The sequence below is a fragment of the Somniosus microcephalus genome, chromosome 4, assembly GCF_052327205.1.
Source record: "Somniosus microcephalus isolate GS21.2 chromosome 4, FLI_Smic_1.0, whole genome shotgun sequence".
Classification (NCBI taxonomy): Eukaryota; Metazoa; Chordata; class Chondrichthyes; order Squaliformes; family Somniosidae; genus Somniosus; species Somniosus microcephalus.
The window spans coordinates 330,993,559-331,006,354 of NC_140990.1; positions in this window are offsets into that span (position 1 = coordinate 330,993,559).

Here is a 12,796-nt window from a genome sequence, read left to right on the forward strand (position 1 = left end):
GTGAATCTCCTCTGCACCCTCTCCAATGCAATTACATCCTTCCTATAGTGTGGGGACCAGAACTGCACACAGTATTCCAGCTGTGGCCTAACTAGCATTTTGTACAGCTCAATCATAACCTCCCTGCCAGAGCGGAAGATTGGGAACAGTTTAAGATAGAGCAAAGGAGGGCAAAGGGCATGATCAAGAGGGGCAAAATAGCTTACGAAAACAAGCTGGCGGAAAATATAAAAACTAACTCCAAAAGCTTTTATAAATATATCAAAAGGAAAAGACTGGTGAAAACCAAAGTTGGTCCATTGCAGTCAGATACGGGGGAATATATAATGGGAAATAAGGAAATGGCAGATCAACTAAATGCATACTTTGGGTCAGTCTTTACGAAGGAAGACACAAAAAACCTCCCTGGGATATCGGGAAAAATAGGGACATTGGCAAAGGAGGAACTGACGCAAATCAATATCTCTAAGGATATGGTGTTAAGGAAGCTAAAGGGATTGAAGGTGGACAAATCCCCAGGGCCTGATAACATGCATCCTAGGGTACTGAAGGAGGTGGCCCTAGAGATAGCGGATGCACTAAGGATGATTTTTCAGAATTCATTAGACTCGGGAACAGTGCCGATGGATTGGAGGGTAGCTAACGTTACCCCACTATTCAAAAAGGGGGGTAGGGAAAAAGCAGGTAATTACAGACCTGTAAGCCTTACATCAGTTGTGGGCAAAATGCTGGAGTCCATCATTAAGGATGAAATAGCGGAGCACTTAGCAAATGGGGACAGGATAGGACAGAGTCAACATGGATTTACAAAGGGTAAATCGTGCTTGACTAATCTATTGGAATTTTTTGAGGGAGTAACTGGTAGAATAGATGGGGGAGAGCCAGTAGATGTGGTGTACCTGGACTTCCAAAAGGCCTTCGATAAGGTCCCACATAAAAGATTAGCATGGAAAATTGAGGCTCATGGGATAAAGGGGAAAGTTTTGGCGTGGATAGGGAACTGGCTGTCAGATAGAAAACAGAGAGTTGGAATAAACGGCTCATTTTCTGAATGGCAGGCAGTAACAAGTGGGGTACCACAGGGATCTGTCCTGGGCCCCCAGCTGTTCACAATTTACATTAATGACCTGGATCAGGGAGTCGGATGCAGCATTTCCAAATTTGCAGACGACACTAAACTAGGAGGGGGGGTGGGCTCAGAGGAAGAGACCAGGAAGCTCCAGAGCGATTTGGACAGACTGGGCGATTGGGCGGATAAATGGCAGATGCACTATAATGTGGACAAGTGCGAAGTTATCCACCTTGGGTGCAGGAACGGGAGGGCAAATTATTATTTAAATGGCAATAGATTGGGAGAGGGGGAAGTACAGAGAGACCTGGGTGTTCTTGTACACCAGTCACTGAAGGCGAGCATGCAGGTGCAACAGGCGGTCAAGAAGGCAAACGGTATGCTGGCCTTCATAGCAAAAGGGTTAGAATACAGGAACAGGGATACCTTGCTGCAGCTGTACAGGGCACTGGTGAGACCACACCTCGAGTACTGTGTACAGTTTTGGTCGCCTCATCTGAGGAAGGATGTTCTTGCCATGGAGGGGGTGCAGCGGCGATTCACCAGGCTGATACCAGGAATGGCGGGAATGACCTATGAGGAGAGACTATGTAGTTTAGGGATGTACACACTGGAGTTTAGAAGATTGAGAGGGGACCTCATAGAAGTGTATAAAATTCTGACAGGTCTAGACAGACTGGATGCAGAAGGAATGTTTCCCTTGGCGGGTGAGAACAGAACTAGAGGACATAATTTAAGGATAAGGGCTAAACCATTTAGGACAGAGATGAGGGGGAATTTCTTCACTCAGAGAGTGGTGAACCTGTGGAACTCATTGCCACAGAGGGCAGTGTACGCCAGCTCATTAAATATATTTAAGAGGGAATTAGATATATTTCTACGGGCAAAAGGGGTTAAGGGTTACGGAGAGAAGGCGGGGACGGGATACTGAATTAAAGGATCAGCCATGATCTCATCGAATGGCGGAGCAGGCACGAAGGGCCGAATGGCCTACTCCTGCTCCTATCTTCTATGTATCTATGTATCTATGTATATTCTATGCCTCGGCTAATGAAGGCAAGTATCCCATATGCCTTCTTAACCACCTTATCTACCTGTCCTGCTGCCTTCAGGGATCTATATACATGCACACCAAGGTCCCTCTGATCCTCTGTCCTTCCTAGGGTCCTACCATTCATTCTGTATTCCCTTGCCTTGTTAGTCCTCCCAAAATGCATCACCTCACACTTTTCAGGGTTAAATTCCATTTGCCACTGTTCTGCACATCTGACCAACCCGTCTATATCATCCTGTAGCCTGAGGCTTCCCTCCTCACTATTTACCACTCCACCAATTTTCGTATCATCTGTGAACTTACTGACCATACCTCCTACATTCATATCTAAATCATTAATGTACACTACAAACAGCAAGAGATCCAGCACCGATCCCTGCGGTACACCACTGGGCACAGGCTTCCAGTCACAAAAACAACCTTCGACCATCACCCTCTGCCTCCTGCCACTAAGCCAATATTGGATCCAATGTGCCAAATTGCCCTGGATCCCATGGACTCTTACCTTCTTGACCAATCTCCCATGCGAAACTTTGTCAAATGCCTTACTGAAGTCCATGTAGACGACATCAACTGCACTACCCTCATCCACACACCTAGCCACCCCCTCGAAAAATTCAATCAAATTGGTTAGACATGATCTCCCCCTGACAGAGCCATGCTGACTATCCTTGATTAATCCTTGCCTCTCCAAGTGGAGACTAATTCTGTCCCTCAGAATTTTTTCCAATAATTTTCCTACCACTGATGTTAGGCTCACTGGCCTGTAATTCCCTGGTTTATCCCTATTACCCTAATGGTACTATGTTAGCTGTCCTCCAGTCCTCTGGCACCTCCCCTGTGGCCAGAGAGGTTCTGGAAATTTGTGTCAGAGCCCCTGCAATCTCCTCCTTTGCCTCACACAGCAGCCTGGGATACATCTCGTCTGGGCCTGGGGATTTATCCACTTTTAAGCCTGCTAAAACCACTGGTACCTCCTCCCTCTCAATGCTAATTTTTTCAAGTATATCACAACCCCCCTGCCTCTCGCCTGAAGATTCTATATCCCGGAATATTGAGCTGCCAGTCCTGCCCCTCCCTCAACCATGTCTCTGTGATAGCAACAATATCATACTCCCACGTGTTCATCAACACCTTCAATTCATCTGCCTTACTCGTAAGACTCTTTGCACTGAAATAAATGCCATCCACCCTTGCTATACTCCCTTGTGCCATTACATATTTGCTCTGCCTTCCGGACTGACTTGTTTTTTCCTCTATATTTGGCTGTGCCACACACCCGACTATAGTTCCACTCCGTATCCCATCCCCCTGCCAAGTTAGTTTAAACCCCACCCCAACAGCACTAGCAAACCTCCCCGCAAGGATGTTGGTCCTGTTCCGGTTCAGGTGCAACCCGTCCGACTTATACAGGTCCCACCTTCCCCAGAAACAGACCCAGTGATCCAGGAAACTAAAGCCCTCCCTCCTGCACCAACTCTTTAGCCACGCATTCATCTGCTCTTTCCTCCTATTCCTATACTCACTAGCACTTGGCACTGGGAGTAATCCAGAGATTACTACCTTTGAGGTCCTGCTTTTTAATCTGCTACCTAGCTCCCTAAATCCTTGTTGCAGGACCTCATCCCTCTTTCTACCTATGTCGTTGGTACCAATGTGAACCACGACCTCTGACTGTTCACCCTCCCCCTTCAGAATGCAGCTGTTCAGTGACATCCTTGACCCTGGCACCAGGGAGGCAACATATCATCCTGGAGTCACGTCTGTGGCCGCAGAAACACCTGTCTGCACCCCTCACTATTGAGTCTCCTACCACTATTGCCCTTCCACTCTTACTCCTCCCCCCTTGTGCAGCTGAACCACCCACAGTGCCGTGAACTTGGCTCTTGCTGCACTCCCCAGAGGAGGAACCATCACTTTCACTGTTTTCCAACACAGAAAAATGGTTGTTGAGTGAGATGCACTCTGGGGCTTTCCTGACTACCTGCCTGCCCCCCTTCTGACTGTATTATGTTAAAGCTGAACTTACTTCTGCACATACATAGATGGCTCAACAGGCCAGGGAAAGTGCAGCCAGTGTCTCTCACACAGCACTCCAGCTTTGGTCAACACTGCAAGAGAGGTCCTCTACCCACAGGGGTGCCAGGAGGCTCTCCAGAAAAAAGGATATGACACCAGATAGCCGAGGCCATCACTGCCAGCAGTGTCACCCCCAGGACCTGGCTCCAGTGCCCAAAGAAGTTTTATGACCTCAGATGAGTGGTTAAGGTCAGTAATGCATCTTCAAAAACCATTTCCTACCAAGTGCACCACTAGCCTCACACACTGCTCAATGCATGACAGCTCCCCCCCTCCAATCGCTCACCAACCACAATTTTTACCAAACACAAGGCACACCTCACATTCCTAGCTTCACCTCACCCCCTTGAAGGAGACAGTGCTGGCCATTCTTGGCAGGGGCATGGCTAAGCCCTTGGCCAGCAGCGGGGCTGAAAGAATACAAGATGCTGGTATCCTCATAGGTTATCCTCCTTCTCACAGCCCACTTCCTCCTCATTCCACAGTATCTTCTGATGTACAAGTTGAAAATGGTAGAAGTATGCACATCCTGCTTTCCAGCCCTCCCCTCATCACAACCCTACCCTTGTGCGTTCTTCATTTCAGACATCCAAGAAATCCAGCCTGCCCAGCCAGTGGTTGACCAAGAAGAGGGAGAGGAGGGTGAAGAAGAAGAAGAAGAAACATCATCACTCGATTTCACACTCCTAGCCACCAGCTCCTCGAGGTCCTCCTGCAAGACCATCTGCAGTGTCCCCCACTGAAAGTCAGCAGCCTTCCACCAGCCATGTTGCAGCCACTAGGGTAGCACTGCGTAAGAGCACTAGGATAGGAAAAGGCACACACAAGACACTCACTAAGGGAATGCACAAGGATGATTAGTTAATTGTTTTGATGTAATATTGGATGCATATATGGATAAAGTTAGATTGGAAAGTTTGCTTTGTGATGGCTTTTATTTCAGCATTGTGGCCAAGAGGACGCTGTGATGGTCAGTAACAGAGGGAAGGTAAGGTGTGGGACAAATGTTGAAAGGGGAATTGGGGTTGTGTTCACTGGTACCGCAGGTGGTTGATTCGATCCCGGATATCCCGGCCAGAAAGGGGCTGTCTGGGTCGCCTCCTTCCTTTTGCTTCCTCCTCTTTTGCTTCCTCCTCATCTCTCTGCGAGCAGTTTGTCCCTTTTGCTGCCTCTGCTTCATCTCCATGCCATGCTGCAGCCCAAGGGGGACTGCAACTAGACCCCCCCCCCCAAAGTCTGGGAGAAAGGGGTGCTCTCAGAGCCCTTCCTTTAACATCCAAAGCTTTGCAAGCATCCAGCAGCAACCCCTGCCCACCTTAACAACTTGTTTTAATGTATTGCGCCAAGCTATTACTCCAATAAAATGTAAAAAAAAGTGCAAAAGCTAAAATCTAAACCTACCTGAAAGATGTATGTGTTCCTTTACGAAGCGCTGGCAGCATCTCTGTAGTACTGCTGCATACATGTTCTTCCGTGCGTGGTTTGGAGAAAACAGTATCAAGAGCGGCAATGTCCAAAATCACAGTCATGCGTCAATTCGGGCGTTCCACGCCAATTGACATCAGAATCTGCATAAGTTACATGTGGGCTCGCTGAGCTAAGGCAACGACAGTGCTACCAACCTCCCCAAAATGGCAGCCGCCACATTCAGTGCCGGAAGCGTGTGGAAGTGAGGTGGCAGCCATTTTTTCAGCAAAATCGGCCTTAACGGCCGGCGCAAGACCGACAGATTTTGCGACCTGTTAGTTCTTACGACATGGAATGCCCCACCAGAAACAGTATGGATGCAGAATCCATAGTGCCTTTTAAAAGAGAAGAGGATAAATATTTGAGTAAGAAAAATGGAGAAAGGGCAACAACAACTTGCATTTATAGAACGCCTTTAATATCAGGAAAAATCCCAAGGCGCTTCACAGAAGCATAATCCGACAAAAATTGACACAGAGCCAAAGCAGGAGAGGTGACTAAAAGCTTGTTCAAAGAAGTAGGTTTTAACAAGTGTCTTAAAGGAGGAGCGAGGGGTGGTGGAATGTTTTACATAAGAACATAAGAAATAGGAGCAGGAGTCGGCCATTTGGCCCTTCGAACCTGCTCCGCCATTCAATAAGATCATGGCTGATCTTCGACCTCATCTCCACTTTCCTGCACTATCCCCATATCCCTTAATTTCCTTTGTTCCCCAAAATTTAATGACCTCTGACTTGAATATACTCAGCAGCTCTCTGGGGTAGAGAATTCCAAAGATTCACCACCCTCTGAGTGAAGAAATTTCCCCTCATCTCAGTCCTAAATGCCCGACCCTTTATTCTGTTACTGTGACCCCGTGTTCTAGATTCCCCAGCATTTTCCCAGCATTAACCCTGTCAAGCCCCTTAAGAATTTTATATGTTTTAATTAGATCACCTCTCATTCTTCTAAACTCTAAGGAATATAGGCCTAGTCTACTCAATCTCTCCACATAGAGCAATCCCCTCATCCCAGGAACCAGTCTAGTGAACCTTCGTTGCACTCCCTGTAAGGCAAGTATGTCTTTCCTTAGGTAAGGAGACCAGAACTGTACACAATACTCCAGGTCTGGCCTCACCAATGCCCTGTATAATTGTAGTAAGACTTCTTTATGCTTATACTCTAATCCTTTTGTAACAAAAGCTAACATACCATTTGCTTTCCTAATTGCTTGCTGTACCTGCATGTTAACTTTCTGTGATTTTAGGGAGGGAATACCAGAGCTTAGGGCCTAGACGGCTGAAGGCACAGTTGCCAATGGTGAAATGAAGAGAGTAAGGAATGCACAAGAGAACAGAATTGGAGGAACGCAGATATCTTGAAGGGTTGGAAGGCTGGAGGAGGTTACAGAGATAGGGAGGGGTGAGGCCATGGAGGGATTTGAACACGAGATTGGGAATTTTAAATTTGCAGCATTGGTGGACCGGAGGCCAATAGGCAGGGGAATGCAATTAATTGGATAGCTTGTTCAGAGAGCTTACACAGGTGTGATGAGCCCAATGGGGACCTGAGTCGAGGGAGTGTCTAGCCTACGTAAATAACCTGAAGCCAGAGGTACATGAGAGTACAGGCAGAGCACCTTTCAGGTGTTACACTGTTTTATCCCATGTAAACATACGACATATTATCGGGACCACCGATTTATGATTGAAAAATCAAATTACATATTTATTACATGGTATTGTGACAGTGCTAGTGATGCTTTCTAGCTCCAATGCAAAAGTTATGGACAGTACCTACTTAAGTGGAAACTGTAACTCAGTGGACTTAATTACTATTAAATGTTAATTTAATTTTTTCATTCGTGGGATGTGGACTTCGCTGGCCAGGCCGGCATTTATTGCCCATCCCTAATTGCCCTTGAGAAGGTGGTGGTCAGCCACCTTCTTGAACCGCTGCAGTCCTTGTGGCGAAGGTAGTTCCACAGTGCTGACCTTGTCGTAGCGGTTTGGTACAACGGAGTGACTTGCTGGGCCATTTCAGAGGGCAGTTAAGAGTCAACCACATTGCTGTGGGGCTGGAGTCACATATAGGCCAGACCAGGTAAGGACAGCTGATTTCCTTCCCTAAAGGACATTATAGTAAACCAGGTGGGTTTTTCTTGACAATCTGGTAGTTTCATGGTCACCATTACTGACACTAGCTTTTTAATTCCAAATGTATTTAATAACTGAATTTAAACTCCCCAGCTGCCGTGGTGGGATTTGAACGATTATTAGTCCAGGCCTCTGGATTACTAGTCCAGTAACATAACCACTATGCTAACGTACGCTTAATTATGTGATTAATTTTATCTACATTGTTTAAAGCTCAGAATACAGAGGAAGATGTTGTAAGTCGGTAAGAGGTTGCTTGTGGAAACTCAATTTGTATAGCAGTATTGTGGGTTGAGGAGCAGTGTAGGTTGTAGTTTTGGGTGGGTAGTGCTGGGTGCACCGAGGTCTGCAGGGGTCTGGAGAAGAGGTGCAGCAGTCTGAGGGAACCAGGAGAAGCGTGTGGCAACACTCGGAGTGATGGTATCTGTTGTGTATGTACCTTTAAGAGAAGAACTGATTTTATACTGCAGTACCGGCAGTGACCACACCTGTATAAAAAGCCATAGCAGGCTTCTGTACTTCAGTCTTAAGTTTACCCTCTGTTCAGTAAATACCTGTTTTATTGTTCTCCTGCAGTCCGTGTATTATTGATACTCGGACACTACACTGGCGACGAGCAGGTTCGAACTCACCCGCAGTACTGCATCACCTCACAGGATCTTTCCCTGAGAAGAAGCTTCTTGGAGGTTGAAGTCAGAGCAATGGGCGTCGACCCCGGGCAACCGCCCAAGGATCCATCGGAGTTCGGAGAATTGCAGGAGAGGCTGTGAAGAGCTGGGCTTGGCTCCCCAGTCAAGGTGTTCCAGGAAATCGTGCTGGTAGCAGATAGTGCGTTGACCCTTCCGGACTGCGACGGGCTCGAGCTCGATCGAGCAGCTCTGCAAAGGGGCCGTGCAGTGTCATCGGGAGGAAAAGAGAGAGGGTGGAGCACACAGGGCGCGGTCGGTGCTCAAGAACCGGGCAGCGTAGAGAAAATAAAACAAGGGGAAGGAAAAGTGAGACGCGCCGAAGCCGCGGGTCGCCGCCATTACCCTGTAGAACGCTAGGAGCAGCGTGGCAGCAAGGGGAAGAAGGAAAAGCGTGGGAGACGCCATTTTATTCCATTGGGGAAGAAGGAAAAGTGCGGGAGGTGCCATTTTATTCCATTGGGGAAGAAGAAAAAGCTCGGGAGGCGCCATTTTAAATCACTCAAGATGCCGAAGAGTGGCAGTATCACTGCTTTCGACAACGAGTTGGAAGACTGGACCACGTATGTGGAAAGAATTGAAGTGTACTGCAAGGCAAATGAGGTGGCCGATGGAAAGAAGGCGTCGGTATTATTAAATTTGATGGGCGCGAGAACGTACGGCCTATTGCGGAATTTAATTACCCCAGCTAAACCAATGGAGAAAAGTATTGAAGAGATTGTTAATATCTTACAGGAACACCTAAACCCTACACCGCTGCTGATAGCAGAAAGATTCAAGTTCCATAAAAGAAACCAGCACAAAGATGAGAGCAATGCTGACTATCTTACGGAACTACGCAAGTTATCGGAGCACTGCCAGTTCGGAGCAGGACTGGCAGACACCTTAAGGGATAAGTTTGTCTGCGGGCTCCAGAGTGAAGGAACCCAGAAACGACTACTTTCAAAAAAGGACCTGACGCTAGAACAGGTTTTCAGCGTGGCAGTATCCTACGAAGCAGCAGCATGGGCAGCTGCGGAAATACAACAGAAACCACAAGAATACAGCGCTAACGAAATGGTGTATGGAGCAGAAAACTGCTATCGCTGTGGCAGAACAACCCATGATCAGAAGGTGCAGGCAATGTGGGAAAATGGGACACATAGCAAGAGTCTGCAGGTCGGGAAAGAAAACCAACACTACAAGAACTACTAAGGAAAAGTACAAGAAAGTAAAAAAAATGACAGACAGTAGTTCGGAAGATCAGGAGAGTGATAATGACTCCGGGAGCAGGAGACTAAGTTGTCTAAAGTTACACAACGTGATCGCAAAGGAGGATCACCGAACCATTTGGGTCACCCTCATGATAGCAGGGTCCCAAGTAAAGATGGAATTGGATACAGGATCAGCCCTAACTGTCATGAATCGACAAGACTATGAGCGGCTATTCTCACACATACCCTTGAAGGACACGTTCATTGTATTGAAGACATACACGGGGCAAAAAGTCTACCCCAGAGGAAAAATAAGGGTGCCAGTTAAATACAACGGCAAGGAAACACAGAAACTGTATCTATATATACTACAAGATGGAGGACCACCATTATTGGGACGTGAATGGATCCGAAAAATACATTTGGATTGGCATTCCATTCAGGCGCTAACTGTGACTTACAAAAAGGATGATGATGTCACACCTGGACGACTGTCAAAAATTCTAACTGACGCGAAAGAGGTGTTCCAACAAGGACTTGGGACTCTAAAAGCAGTAAAGGCAATGATAAAAATCAAAGATAACGCAAACCCCAAATTTTTAAGGCCAGACCAGTACCGTACGCGATCCGCCCAGCCGTTGAAGCAGAACTGGAGAGTCTGGAGTATTCGGGTGTGCTGTCCAAGGTGGACTGGAGCGAGTGGGCCACACCCATCGTTCCTGTAATGAAGAAATCATTGAGCAGCACGCCTGGGGAGCCGAAGAAGGTTCGCATCTGTGGGGCCTTCAAGGTAACTGTGAACCCAGTCCTGCACACAGTACAATATCCACTTCCACGGATAGAAGATATTTTCGCCTCACTATCTGGAGGGAAACGCTTTACGAAGATTGATCTGGCCCAAGCGTATCTACAAATGGAGGTGGAAGAAGCATCTAGGAAATACCTCATGATAAACACTCACAAAGGCCTTTACCAGTACAATCGACTGGTATTCGGGGTAGCATCAGCCCCGGCTATTTGGCAGAGGGCAATGGAACAAGTCCTGCAAGGGGTCCCGGGGACCCAGTGTTATTTGGACAACATCCTGGTTACGGGCGAAAATGACAGTGAACACCTTGCCAACCTGGAGCAGGTGCTCACTAGATTACAGGAATATGGGCTACGAGCCAACCGCCCCAAATGTGAGTTCTTCAGCAGACAAATCTCGTATTGTGGCCACATGATTGATGAGGAAGGGTTGCATAAGTCGCCAGACAAGATTGAGACTGTAGTCAAGGCTCCGGCACCGGAAAATGTGTCGCAACTGAGGTCGTTTCTCGAGTTGGTGAACTACTACCATAAGTTCTTGCAGAATTTATCTACAATTCTGCACCCACTGAATGCCCTGCTGCAAACCGGAGTAACATGGAAATGGAGTGATGAGTGTAAGCGTGCCTTTCAGTAATGTAAATGCCTAATCACTTCAAAAGAAGTATTGGCCCACTACAACCCAACACTACCGATTCAGTTGGCATGTGATGCGTCTCCCTACGGCATTGGAGCGGTGCTGTCACACAAATTCCTTGACGGTTCAGAGAGGCCAATAGCCTTTGCGTCGCGCTCGTTAACCTCAGCCGAGCGTAACTACGCCCAGATTGGCAGGGAGGCCCTCAGCCTGGTGTGGGGGGTGAAGAAGTTCAATCACTATCTGCACGGGCAGAAATTCACCCTACTGACTGATCATCAGCCCCTGGTCTCTATTTTTAACCCAAAGAAGGGCGTTCCGGTGATGACGGCGCAACGGCTGCAAAGATGGTCACTTTTTCTAGGGGCACATCAGTACGACATAGAGTACAAGGGTACGAAACAGCATGGAAACACTGATGGGCTGTCGCGCCTACCGTTGGCTATGGTAGAGGAAGCACCTGCAGTGGACCCTGTTGAGATATTCCATGCGACCATAGTCGAATGTCTACCTGTTACAAACTCAAGTATAGAGAAGGAAACCCAAAATGACCCGACACTCTCTCGGGTCTAGGATTTGACGGTGAAGGGATGGCCAGCATATGGCAACTCACTGTTGCCAGCATTCTCGCCAAGGAGAGAACAGCTGTCAGTGTGCCGGGGGACCTTGATGTGTGGATCCCGAGTGGTAATTCCACCCAAGTTGAGAGATAGAGTACTCAATGAGCTTCATGAGGGTCATCTGGGAGGGGTAAAAATGAAAAGCCTAGCCAGGGCGTTTGTGTGGTGGCCGGGAATCGATAAAGAAATCGAGGATATGACCAAGAGATGCACAGGATGCCAGAAGGTCCAAAACGCTCCACCACAGGCCCCGCTACACCCATGGGAGTGGCCCTCATCTCCATGGCAATGGGTACACATTGATTTTGCTGGTCCATTTATGGACTCAATGTTTCTAATCGCCGTGGATGCCCATTCGAAATGGCCAGAGGTCATCCAAATGTCCTCCACCACCACGGAGAAAACTATTGCAGTCCTACGCACCATCTTCACCAGGAATGGCTTGCCAGAACAGATTTGCTCCGACAATGGGCCACAGTTTGTGTCCGAGGATTTCCGGAGGTTTCTGAGGAATAATGGGGTGAAACATTACACATCTGCCCCATATCATCCAGCCACAAATGGATTGGCTGAGAGGTTTGTTCAGACCTTTAAAAAGGCAATAAAGGCGATGTATAACGACAACATACCACTACAACACAAGGTAGATAATTTCTTGTTTGCTTACCGGAATGCGACACATGCAGTCACCAACCAAGCTCCAGCCATAATGTTCTTCAACCGAAGGCTAAGGTGTCGCCTGGATTTGCTCAAACCAAACATAAGACGAGATGTTGAGGATAAGCAATTCCAGCACATCAATGAGAAGCCAACCAGGAGCTTCAAGATAGGGCAACCAGTCTTGGCCCGCGACTACCGAACAGAAAAATGGCAGCCAGGAACGATATGCACACAGCAGGGACCACTAATGTACACAGTGGACGTTGGAGAGAGCATCGTGAGACGCCATGCTGACCAGATTCTAGAGTCACAGGAACAAGCCAAACCCATACCATGAGCATGTGCACCTGTTAATGAACCCAAAGTACAGATTGCGTCTACCTCAGAAG